Source organism: Miniopterus schreibersii, assembly GCF_964146895.1.
Source record: "Miniopterus schreibersii genome assembly, chromosome: 3".
Classification (NCBI taxonomy): Eukaryota; Metazoa; Chordata; class Mammalia; order Chiroptera; family Miniopteridae; genus Miniopterus; species Miniopterus schreibersii.
In genome coordinates, this window is record NC_138103.1 from 93,153,033 (window position 1) to 93,166,837 (window position 13,805).

Genomic DNA, 13,805 nt, shown 5'->3' on the forward strand with positions numbered 1-13,805 from the left:
CGCACAGGGTGCGTTGTTAGTATAAAGGAGGGAAGAGACAGAATCACATAAGTTCTGAGTCTGTTTTAACCCAAAAAAAATAAGACAGAAAAAGAAAGGAAAGCCTGGACTGAGGGAGTGCTACAGGGAGCGAATTGCTCAGGACTTCAAACACAGGGAGTCATTCTGTCGAGGGGAGGGGGTGGGTGGGGGCAGGCACTGGGCCTCCCTAACAAAGTCCTCCTCTCTTTGCTCCCTCCCACTTCATTCACTTGCAAATCAGTGTGTGCCCACAGCAGCCGGCTCCGCCGAGCCCATAACCTTCCCAGCCCGAGAGCCGCAGTTCCAGCGCGGCAGCGAGGACGGCAGCGAGACCCGCAGAGCCGGAGCGCGGCGGCAGGAGCAGGCGGGTCGCGGTCCCCGGCGCGGGAAGGCGAGCCGAGGTGGGTTCGGTCTCCGGCGGCGGCGGCGGCTGTGCTCGCCTTTTCTGTTTCTTAATTCTATAGCTTTGATGGAAGCCAATCAGAAGGAGAGCCCTCTCCGCCCGGCGCCGCACGCCGCGGCTGGGAGGGGTGCTCAGCCTGCCAGCGGGGTCGGCGGGCACACGGTCCGGCTGCCGGGCGGCTGCTGCCGCTGCCCAGGACCCGCGCCGCTGCCCGGAGCCGGGCGCCGCTCCTCTGCCTCGGGTAAGACCGCCCCGCCTGGGGCTGGAGGGGCGTGAGTAACGGGCTGCGGGAGGACCCGCTGCCTCTCTATCCCCGGGCAGAGCTTCCAGGGGAGCCGGGCATTGGCAAAGTTCGCCGGTCAGTTACCGGGGGCGCCGGTGCGTGCAGGACCCGCCGCGCCGCTCGGGGCTTTATTTATTTCCACCTGCCCGCATCGAAAGGGTCTGTGCTGGGGCTGCTTTGGCTGAGTTGCGTTTCTTGGCTTTGGAGTAAGGCAGAAAATCAGGTAGCTTGAAAACTCCTGAATGCTCCCAATAGGGTAAACTTAAGCTAAAGAGATGGTTTGGCCCAGAGAAGGAACTAAAGAAAACTGTTGGCTTGCTCGTTCGGACAGAAACGCTTAGGTTGCAAGAAAAGTCCAACACTGGACTCTGAAAATGGAGCACGCTGTCCAGGGAAAAGTCATGTGGAAAAGCAGCTCGCTCGTGCTCCCACGGCTGGGCAGGCACAAATCTGGGGTATACCCCTCCCCATCTGGGTGAAGAGCAGACCGAGTGCGGGCGCCTGCGTTAGGTGTCCGATGCAGGAAGAGTGGAGCCCTGCGTGTTTGTTCACCCAGGGATTTAATGCAAGGGACGTTACAGTGTTGTACTGCAGCAGCGGCAGAGCTGGGGTCACTTCTGTAGTTCTTCTGCCAAGTTACCGGAGATTTTAAGATGGGAGATGCTGGAGAGGTCAGCGTGGTGCTGAGAAGTGGTGTCACTGCTGCAATAAAATCCATATTTTATGGGGAGTTATATGCAGGTCTCTGTGAGTGCAAGGGGCTGTTCACCTGAGTTAACTACTGAGAACAGTGGAGAACCAAGAAGTTTAATCACCTCAATAGCCACACATTTCTCTCTCCCTCTTTCTTTTTTATAGACATTTTAATTACGATATTCACACTAGAGCAGTGTATCAGGCCCAGGTCTTGTCCAGTCTTCACTTTCACTTACCGAAGCACATAGTGTGGGAAAGAAGGGTTTTTTCCTGGGGGGATGCTGCTGGAGTGGCTGGCGTGCACACACATGTACGGCTGCTCTGGAGGGGTGCACATGCAAAATACGCTCTTTCTGAGTGACTATTATCCAGGAGGTGCAAACTCCTCCCTGTGCTGGAAACGGCACAGGGACATACCTAGCCAGTGCACAACTCTTCAGAGAATGAACAACAGCTATGCTTATACAGATGGTGGGCAGGGATTGCTTATTTCCCTTCTTTTCTTGCTGACGCCTTTACCTGAAAAGGAAAACCTTTAGGATCCTACTTTAGGAAAATACATCTCTCCCAGTTTGGCTTGAGGATCCTCTGCTGTGTAACAGCACTCGCATGGCTCCGTGTTTGCTACTTGAGGGAGCCGGAAAACAAGCTGTGTGAAGGAAGGGGATAGGACCTGCAGACGTCTTCACTGTGTTATAAGGAAAGGGCAGAGTTTATCCAGAGGCCAGATTTTCAAGTCAGAGCTCCAAAACTTAAAAGAAACCCAACAGTATACTGGAAAAATACAACCACCCATGACTGTATCTCAGCTACTTTTGCTCTTTGGTGTGTTCTAATTAAATAGGTATTTGGGGGAAATAAAAGGCAGATCTTTTTCTACCTATTTTGATAGTTCATGGCATACTTTTGAAGCAGAGGAAGTAACCAATTTCTTCAGAAAAACATGAGAGGCAGCAGCACATTTTTGAAGGAAAATAGCAATGGTTTAGTTCTACTGTACTTGTCTACAATTATCTTTCACTGCCATTATAAGTGACAGACTGGTGTCTCTACAGGGACTTTTAGTCCCTTTACTATCTGGCTTTTACATCAATTTATTGCAATTACATTTCTTAATGCTAACTCTGCAAAGATAATATATAGAAACAAAATCATTTTCTACCGAGTTGCCTACTATCAGAAAACATGTACTTTACCTCTTCCACCCACCACTTCCATCAGCTGTGCAAGTAAAAACTTCTCTGAGGCACTCTTTTTATGAAAAAATATATATATATCTTGCAAAATACTGCTCTGAGATAGTTGAAACAACTAAAATTTCTAGAAAGCACAACTATCATTCCAGGGCATCAAAGGACATTTCCTTACTGCAAATGCACCGATAAGTAGGAACAAGTTCTGAATATCTAAGTAGAGCTAACTGAGTGATTCCCACATGGGGATAAAAAAGAGATCAAATGTGACAAATACTCTGAATAAACCTTGTATCTTCCTAAGGAGCGAAACTAAACGTGTGGTCCCCCCTTCTGGCCCTTACTTGCTCTGCAGTCGCAAATGCCAACTTACTAAGGGAACTTACTCTTGAACGACAGAAACTTTTTTTAGTTGGAAGGGACCTCTAGTGGGTCGCTCCATGCATTTCTCCCTGTAGTTAGGCTGCATCACAGATTTTGTTATCTAAGATCATAAGCACATAAGAGCTTTTTCTTCATAGACGAGTTAGTATTCTACAAATACTACCTTGACATTCAAGCCAGGTCAAAATCATCATCATTGGTATCACTTGTGTAGCTCCTCTGATTTAAGGAATTCAAGAGTATTTGCACAGTTTTGGGGTATCCAGACTTTTGATAACTTATAAAAGCAATGGACAATTAATAAGGAATTTATCATCATCAACATAAGATTTTTCTGACCTTGTCAAGACTGTACTTGCTTTATTCAAATTTACCAAATAATAATAATAATGGCACTAAAGCTGTAACTCATAAAGTTCCACATGAAGAACCCCCACCACTAAAGAATTATTTTAAGAAAAAAATTCATTAACCTTTCAGAGATCCATGAACAGTCACAAGTTACATGAAACTAGAGGCTTCCAATTTAAAGAAGCCCCCATTCAAATAAGGACACATTAAAAGTCCAAAAGGCGTTTCAATAAATATGTCACCCTTATTCTGGAAGGTGTTTTTTATTTCTCTCTTTGATACATTACAACACATTTTAGGTCACCTACTTCTTTAAAAACTCAGTAACTTAAAGTAAGATAAGTTCCATGGGAGTGAATCAGCCTCTTCTGCTGACAGTCCACAGGTTTCAACTCCCAATTTAAAAATCTGTTCTCAAGTTTGAAATGTGTTCCAAACAAGATAACATCTGCAGAACCAGTCGCCTTATGCTGCTTTCTTAGTCATGGCAGCCCATTCTTTGGGGTCGATCAGAATTAGGGTCTTGCTTATAAAAATAACAAACAGTGCCCCAGTCTGAATTGCATTTTTTAATAGTGTTTCAGCCTAGCTGCTGAGCTCACCTTGCTTCACAAAAAGGTGAAAATGTAGATAATCAAACCTTCTCTGGTTTAAATTCTTTTTCTGAATAATGATTCTAAATACAAAGACTCCAGAACATTAAGCTAATAGAGAAATTGCTGAACAAAAGAAAAAACACACACAGAGCACCTAGCTGTTGCACTGTTCCAACCGAATTAGAGAAGAAATATAAAAATATAGGGCTTGGGTTGATTTTTTTTTTCGTTTCCTTTTTTTCCCTCCGTTGGGATTTTTATTCCATTTTGAAGACAGATGAGAGGTTGAGGCACTTTCCTGGATCTGAACAGAAATACCTTTGTTTGAGCTTTCCTCTTATGAAGATTAACTGGCCTACATTTTTTAAAGTTCCTATTCCTAGGATTACTCCCTTTTTCAAAGCAGTCACATGAGAAACTTCAGGTTCTCCCTAATTAACTCCAGAGTCCAATGCACATGGTCTTTGTAACCTCATCGTTCACAAAGTAAGAAGATAGGTAGGTAAGAGGGGACAGGTGCAAATAACCCTTCGAAAAGGTGATGCACCTTCATTTACTACAGAAGTAAAATGGAATAAAGCCCTTTAAGCCAAAATGGCTGGGTCAGAGGGGACCAGACACAGCCAGTACTCTAACTGTTCAAGACTGAACTATCCAGGAAATGTTAATTCTTCCAACAAAGAAAACTTACTGAAGAATGAACCTCCGAGCACACGTGCATAAATGTACAGTAGATGCACACGCAGAGGGTACTGTGCCCCCCATTCTCACAGATCACTAGAAATTATTTTACCTTGTTTCATCTGTTTAATATCTTTACACTAACAGTGTTGGGTGCTCATTTTCTCTATTAATCAGATCAACTTGCTGGGATTTACAAGAGGGAGAGTTTAATTAAAGCCAGAATGTTACTATTAAATTTGATGTGCAGTATAAACGGGCAGCATGGGTCCCAAGCTTTTCCTACAATACGCAGCGCTCTCTTATAGAGCAGAACAAGTTATGAAGGTGAGGACTATGACGCCAGCCAACACAGAACAGAGGAGGGTTTATCTTCACGTTTTATCACTTGAAAGAGCACTATGATTTTCTCTTTCTATAATTTCCCAAACTGGTAGATCACCCAAAAAGATGTTCAGGAGACGTAATAAGTCATAGGAATAGAAAACAGCAAGAAAAAACTAAATTGAGGTGTCCAAGTGAGCAAAATGAAGAGAGATAAGGAGGTGAATTTTTACATATGAGGGAAACATAAGAATAGAAATAGAATCAAAACTGCCATTTTTATACAGGCTGCGTTTTCTACTTTATAAATACTGCTGCAATTAAATACAACTTTATAAACATAATTACAACATTAACAGGTTCATAAACATGTTGCCACATGTTTATGAACATTCTACCACAGAATTAAAATTTGAAAATTATCCTTTAAAAAATGGCCATCTAAAGGAAGTGGTCCTGCATGGATCATAAAATCACAGAGGAGTATGTTTTTTAAAAAGTGGTCTGAACTCTCATGAGAATCAAAGAAAGGTATTTTCTTAGTGCTTTGAAGAAAATGAACTCTTTCCCTTCCATTATCTTTATTGTCCTGCAAGCTAAATGGATATACCGTATGCCCTTTGGACACCTGCAACCCAAAGTATACAATAGCGATACAGACGAAATAGGTCACCCATCTGAATCCTGTATGTGGTATATCATGATGACAGCCCACCCACCTGATAATAAAAAAATAGTGACCAATGGGCTCAGAATGTTTATATACCCAAATAATGATGACTATAATTACAAAGTACATACTAATAAATTAAGCTTTACTGAGCCTTTCCATGTGTCACACACTGCTCTAAGTATTTTACGTGCATTCCAGATAGTAATAATTACTCAATAGGCCAAAGGAAAATGTTATACTTGTAACCTCTTTATTTAGCTCTTTTTTGGTTTGAATTTCCAGGGAATTTCTGTTTGAGCCAAGCACTTAATGAATGTGCAGTTAACTAACACTTGTGATATCTTAGAAGCAAAACTGTGACTCTATGAGAAACACAGAGCAGCAGAGGGCATGGGAATGATTCGATTATTTTGACCAGAGCAATGCAGATTTTAAGGCTGAGGAAATGTTTGTAGGTGATTCATTTTTGAAAAACCATTTGCAAGTATGCATTAGAGTTTATAATTGTAGTAAAAAGGATTTTGTGGGCCATTTGAGCATAATAATGGTACTTTTATAAGAGAATAAATTATCTTCTCCTGCCTTCAAAGAGAGCCTCATGTTGGAGGGGGCACTTCACAAAGGTAGCTAAGAATGACAGCTATTCAATTCCTTGACAAGGGGCATCCCAACCTCACGGCCCCTGAGGGTGTCCGCGCTCTCAGTGCATTGGCGTATTCACTGTGCAGAGTATGCGGGGCTGTGGGTAGAGCTGAGTAAGACTATTGATTTCACCCTTATCTGATGGATAAAAATAATTATTTTCTTCCTTTATAACCACAACTTTGTTATTTCATTACTATCGTAGTTCAGTATTTGTTCTGAATTATTTCTTTACCAAGTAAAATTTCACCCACAAAATAAAAGGAAGGAAGGAAAGAGGGAGGGAAGGAGGAAAAGATGAAGGAGGGATCCTCTGAATACAATAATATATATGGTGGACATTGATGGGCTATTTTCATTGACCTCTATTCTTTCTATTGCCACCATTCAAAAAGTCATGTAGTTAATCCAGCCTTCAAGACAGTTAGAAAATTAGAAGTATAATCAGAGAATGTGAGACACAAAGGAGCTTAGAGATGACTGTGCCCAGTACCCCTCCCTTACATCCAAGGTACCTGATGACCAGAGAGATGGAGTAACTTGTCCATGGATACACTAGATACATTTTGTTCCTTTTGTCTCTCCTGCAACTTAACTTCTACTTGTTGAGTGTTATTGCTTTTTACCATCCCCACTTAATTCTGACATTAAAAACTAAAGAGAAGCCCGGCCGGGCATGGCTCAGCGGTTGAGCATCAACCTAGGATCCAGGCAATCGGGGTTCGATTCCCAGTCAGGGCACATGCCCGGGTTGTAGGCTCAATCAATGACTCTCTCATCATTGATGTTTCTATCTCTCTCTCTCCCTCTCCTTTCCTCTCTCTGAAATAAATAAAGATATATTAAAAAAAAAAAAAAAAAAAAAACTAAAGAGAAAGTTTAAATCTATGATATTGTTATTTATAAATATGCTGTGAAGGAGTGCACATGGAAACTTCCAGAGAAAATAAATATTTAGGCCTCATTAGGAATTCCATGTGTCCATACCATTTTGTAAAGCTCCTGTTGCAAAGAATAATTAAAACTGTCCTTTGAAATTCTGACCAGTACTACAGGGACACATGATAAAATTTAGGTTTTTGTTTTACTTGTAATGGCCTGATGGCAGTTTTGATTGAGCCTTAGCTAAATCAGTGAATCTCCAGGCTCGCCAAACTCATGAGTCCATCTCCGAAAAAACAAAATGGTTTATTGGTGAGTTGTCAGACATGGAAAATGATGACAACCTATTGAGTGTTTTCATAAATCTGTTCAGTAAATTTAAAGGATTCAAGGAGTGTCCTTACCAACTTCTTTGGAGTTGATATATCAATTCTTTCATGAAAGGGTATGAACAGATTAACAAAACTGAAATCTGGCAAGCAACCCAATGTCAACCTCCTCCCTTAAAAACAACTAAAAAAACCCGAAAAACAAAAACCCATGAAATCCAAAAGTCTGAGGACCGCTGGGTTAGATAATGAATGACTTCATGATAAAAAATTACTGACCTGGTTCTCTCTCTTCCTTATTTGGATGAATGGAAATTAAAGGGGAATTATAATAACATTGAAAACAGCCAAAGTGAAAAACTAAAGTCATTCAATCAACAGGTATCTTTGGATCCCTTAATTAAACCTTATAAATAATAATAATAATGGTTGTAATACTAATACAATTTTTGCCTATACTGACAAGTCCTATAAAAATGTGCTTTGCCAAGCTCATGGCTAGAATGTGTAATGAACAACGAACATGCCCACTTGATTACAAAGTGGATTATTCAGTAAAAATCAAAACATTTTAAATTTACATATATCTATCTTGATAAGTTAAAGAAAACTCAGCTAAACTTAACCATACACATTGTAAAAGGGATGTTTTTTCCCCTAAAAGTGAACTTCATATAACTGTGGACAAATTTTCTACGGTGTTGATTTGTATTTTAAGGTATGCATTTTTTACTTCAAATAGCAATTGCCTTCTAGCATATTGTCTAGATTTCAATCATGAAAATGAGCTCATCATATTTTTAGCTACAAAGCTTAAACCTCCTTTGCAAGATTTTTAAAAAAAGAGAGTTTCATTAATCTACTATCATCCATTTTATAAAATGTTTGAAACTGCCCAATTTCACATTCAAGTAAAATATTCTAAGCTCTTCCTAGCAACAGGTTTTAATTTAACACAGATCAAACCGATGTGGTCAGACTAAGTAATCACCAATGCAAAATGGTAAAATCCACCCAGCCTGTTTTATTATTGCCGAATCCTAAATTGAACCAAGTCAAGCTACTGTATTTCCCAGCAATTACTCTCAAATTAAACTCCTTGTTTAAAAGTATGTAGTTGGGATTTTGTTGGTGCTTCCTAAAGAATTAATTCTATGAGGGAGGCCTTATAATAAACATCAGTGCCACAGTCACTCCTTTTCTGACTCACATCTCCCTTTTTATCAAAAAAATAGATGTTTGGGACAGATCTCAAGGGGTCACTTACTGATTAGTAGCATCAAAAGGAGGTAGTCCCAAACCTCCAGATCCAGAAAGTATCAGCTCTGCAATAATTTCTGCATTCAATGTACATTTACCTGCAAGTAAATTGCCTTTGAAATAAGTGCAGACATGCCAAATATATGCCCCACATTTAAAATTTTTTTCTCATGATACTTCCTTTTCTTTCTTAAGTTTGCTTTTAATTCTCAGATACCATGTTCCACAATATCTTTCCAAATGGTAACATGGTTTGTTTTCCTTTAAAATGTTCCCCCCTTGAATTTAAATGCGTATGTGCTTTGTGTTCTAAAAAAAATTAAAGAGATGACCATAATAGAAGAAGGGACACTGCAAAATATGTAGAGATCATGTGAATAACCACTTTCTCAAAGAGAATGTTAATAGGACAGCTAATGTATTTAAAATATGAAGTTGAAAGCTACATAAGAGTAAAATGCTCTCAAGCGACTAACTTTAATGTGATATAATGAAAGGTTTTATGTAGTGGACAGAGGGAGAAGGAATTATTGAAACCCTGTGCTGGATTAACTGGGCACTGAAGTATGAGAAGTTTGCTTTGCACCCGGGCTGTTCTGAACATAATAGAACACATGTTTTCTCCCCAGTTTGTCACTAAATTAAAATGAATTATTAAATGGTTTATTTTTTTTCTTTTTCCTCCTTATGACAATCTTTTCATCATGGCTGGTTAGAGAAACCAATCACAGAAAACGAGAGCCAAACCCGTCCTGCTTTGTAATTGAGAAATATGCACTATTATCCATGGTGTTATGAAGAAAGACTTTCAAGCAAGGACTGAAATTTGGGCTTCATGTTAAACTCAACAATACAAAGAAGCAGCCACGAGCCCCCAACTACTCAGAAGATGTTGTACTAGTCAAATACTTTCCAATTTAGGTTTTACCTAATTGACAGATGTTCCTAAAAATGATACCAGGATTTCTAGAAAATGCCTTATTTGATCCTCTGCCCAGCAAAAGCCCACCTGATGTAAGATGCCTTATGAAGTAGATAACTCCAGGTTGGGGAGAAAATGGCTTTAAAACATCACTTCTCCATTTTGAGATCACAGTTTTAAGGTAAAGGCATCACTAGCAAATGTAAGCACAGAGGGTGGATTCAATAAATGCTTACTGGGTGAAATTCTCATACAAGTTGCAAATGATCCTCTTAAATGTTTTCAACTTATTTCTTTTTTCAAGTTCATTCATACCAGTGAAAAAATATAACTTTTCTATCCCATGCTAGTAATTTTTTAATAAATCTGACTCCTTTTAAAGGAGCCAATTTCCAAGGAAACCTTATCAATGGTGTCCTGAGAGCTATAGGGACTGTGCATGCAAATAGAGCTGCCCAGCTTTCAAAATCAGGCCACCAGACCTCTCCTTCCTCTAGGCAGGCTTTTTATTAAACTTGGTATTAAACAATGTTGCCCAGGGCCTGATTAACAATTTATGCCTTCCTAAGCAGATTAGCAGAAGTCTGTCATTTTGATTTTTTAATTCTTAATTTGTGTTTGGAAACAGGATGTGCCTCTGAGTTTATACTTTCAATATATTTTTTAGAATTTAAATACTGTTTTTTCTGAGACTGTTTTCTTTTACAGTTTTAGGACCCATGGATATTATTATACATTTTCTATGATAAATAAAGCAATTGCTTTTTGCTGAGTTTTTCAACCTCTCATTCAAATAATCCTATATGTTCTTTTTCAGATATTTTGAATCTGTTACTTGCACAAAAATAAGATTATTGGGAAAACTGAATCGGATAATAGAAACTAACCCTTAGAGAGTACTTATGCTATTTCAGACACTATGCTAATTGTTTTATGTGAACTTAATGTTTACAACAATGCTCTGAAGTAAATACTGTCTACCTTCCCACTTTTAAAGACAAAACTAGGGTCAGCGTAGTTAAGCAACTTGCCCAAGGTCACACAGCTAGTACTTGTCAGAACTAAAATTAAATCTTGGCAGTCTTGATAGCCCATGCTCTTAACTATTAAATGCTTACATCTTTTATGCTTATTATTTCTGTATGGATATATATGTATATACTCAGATAGATGAAAGATTCAAATGTGTGTCAAATCAAAAATGCCATGATGTACGAAGATATATATACACAACACATGCAATGCACACATTTCTCAGGACTCAGAAAAACAATTAGAAAGAAAAAGAGAAAATACATCTTTCCTTTCATCCCTCAATGAATTTATCAGTATAGTCACATAATAATAGATCAATTAATGATACCCCAAAGCAGCAGATATCAGCCTCACAAAAGCCTTTCAGGTTTAGGTCTGGCTCTTTGCTTTGAGTCAGTCTTGCAATCACTTGCTGTTGATCCCAAGTGGAACCTGGCATGAGAGAGTCTAAAGGTTCAGATTCATTATTCATTAATTTGTTCATTCTATAATATTTATCGAGGGCCTCCTGTGCCCAGTGCTGGACAGACAGTGGATGGCAAGACAAGCGTATACTTACAATTGGGGGAAAACAGAAGATAAATCCCAAATGCACTAAAGATTTAAGAGTACAAAATTAAACTGTAACTTTACTAGTTGATAATTAAGTAAATGTATGTTTACAATCTTTGGAAGAGTAATGGATTTCCTAAGCACAAAGCCAGAACTTGAAAACAAAGTGAAGGAAGACAGCATCACTAGAATGCAGGTTCTATTAATAATGGGCCAATAATACTAGCTTTGTGTATAATAATAGGACATTCAGAGTTGATTATATTTAGTCTTATCCCCACACTTACATCTTACAGGAATACAGAAATTAGCCTTTCGTTTCAGGTTACATCGTGACTTGTAGGGTCTCTATACATTTTCAGGTTTGGCTTTTGACCTCCTGCCCCAACTTAAAAAGAACCACCATATCCCTCTTCACTACCAAAAGCTTATTAAGAGTTTTATTTTTGAATATATGTTCCAAAATATTTCCATAGTGTCTATTTTACTAACCACTACAACCTCAATGAGTCTGCCATACAGCATACAGCTTTACATATATTGATCAGGAGAAAAATATTTCAGCAAGAAATATTTTTATACAAAAAGACTAGCTGAAATTTAGGATTTAGGCAACAGGATTTCAATTCAATAACCATTTAATGAACACTTTTGTGCAAGGCATTGTGTTGGGTGCCATGGATGCTGGCATGCTTTGAGGTCAGGTTGGTTCCAGTATGCATTTAATTTTAAATGTGACTGTTAGGAGCTGCCACTTTAGAAATTATTCAGAGAATAAACATATTCTGTCAGAATTGAGTCTTTTAGTCATGAAATAGATTAGGATCCACCATTGCTAAATCTAGAGTTTAGTGTGTTGACACTGAAACTTAATACAAATATTCAGCTGTTCTGGTTACTTACCTCTAGTGTCCCAACTTATCTTCACCAGGCCAAATCTTATTGGATCTTTAGGAAAAAGATCAGGAACCTGTTTCTCCGGGAAGCTTTTCCTTACCTCCACTTACCTATCCTGCATGATACTATAATAGCCTCAGTGCAACTGTAAATACATATTTACAAGTCTCTATATTATCTAGGTCTCTCCTATCACACTGGAAGCATCTAGAGAATGAGGCCTCTAGGTCTTACTTTTACCACTAAGACATAGCACTGATTTGACAAACGGCAAGAACACACTAGATGTTTGTTGAAAGAACAAGTGGAGAGTGATCATTTTTAAATCCTGGACTACATTTATATACTTTTACATTATTCATGTTGGATGTTAATTTTCTTTTCTTGTAATTGGATTTCCTTTGGACACATTGTGGGAATACACTTAAGAAAGTTGGTGCCAGCCTCCTAGACTGTCGAGACCAAAGGGGTATACCCAACAGATATCCCCAGGATGGCCTTGGTGACTTTGGCGAAATATCTGAAATAGGGTTATTATAGATGCTATAACTAGTGGGTCTCCTCATGTAATACTTTAATTTCTTTAGTTATTTCCTTATTGAAAAGTCGATATTTCTTTGGTCACTCCACAGCATAGAATTGTTTACAGTTTTTATTTATATGTTAAGGTTGAAAACTGAGGCTGTATATTTTATCTCTTGGGTGTCAACTAGTATGATAAAGCTTAGTTATCTCTTGATTTATTTACCCCCCACAGAACTACATCAAACTGAATCTACAAAAAAATCTATGGATACTCTTATGTACATGTTTTATGAACAAAATCATTTTCCCTCAAATTCCTACCCTGGAAATGTTTCTTGAGGTTCTATAGGAAGTATAATGCCAGATTCTATATACCTTGTTATAACCTTGAACATGGCTATAGAAAATAGACTGAATTAAATTCAACTGATTATGTAGTCCTGTTTTATTCTTTAAGTGGCAGTCCATGCTTGTAATAGGGTCTTCATGAATACTGTTTGGCAATGAAATATGCAGTTCAGCTCACCAGAGTATGCCAGATGTTTTGTAAGGTTGTGAAATAAGTGGAGAAGTTTAGGTGACGTTCTTTATACTTCCCTTATTTATATGATATCCATTAGCCTGAAGTCAAAGGTACACAGAGAATTTTAAACTTACCAATCAATAGAAGTTAGCTTCTTTTATATAAGCAAACTTCCTAGACTAAAATAGGTACCATGGTACATTCTGGAAATTTTCTACTTCCAAGAAAAAGTAGGAACTGAGTTCAGAAATATTAGAAAAGTGATTCCCAACATTGTTTGTCTGCCTCTGCACCATTCCTTTAACACTTTCAATCAGTAACATCTCACATTAACACAAGCAACCTAACTATATAGGGGCAGTCCTCCCCCACACTTCACATCCCTAACTTTAGGATAATAAGTAGAGAATTAAAGGATTTTCAGGAGTGATTAACCTAGTAGGGGTAAAAGAGAAGCCAATAAATAAGCCTATTAACAGAGGAAAGGCGATCAGAAAAGCAAGCTACAGTAATTCATGTTCAGCATCCTGAAGATCTGATTATTTATTCTTTCTCACGAAGTGTTTTCAGCCTGTGTACTGGGATGCTTTGGGCTATCAGGAAGAGAAAAATCCCATTTCCAACTGGTTTAAA

At 38.8% G+C, this 13,805-nt stretch overlaps 1 protein-coding gene across 2 annotated transcripts in view; it reads left to right on the forward strand.

The window, feature by feature from the left end:
• The first annotated feature begins 240 nt into the window (after positions 1-240).
• CDH6 (cadherin 6) overlaps positions 241-13,805 on the forward strand; it is a 121,143-nt gene continuing 107,578 nt past the window's right edge. The window contains exon 1 of one of the 2 annotated variants that reach the window (XM_081133469.1): positions 241-422. The gene's annotated coding sequence lies outside the window, so the exon portion shown is untranslated. The remainder of the gene's footprint in view (positions 423-13,805) is intronic. The other variant, XM_081133468.1, reaches the window with a different exon arrangement.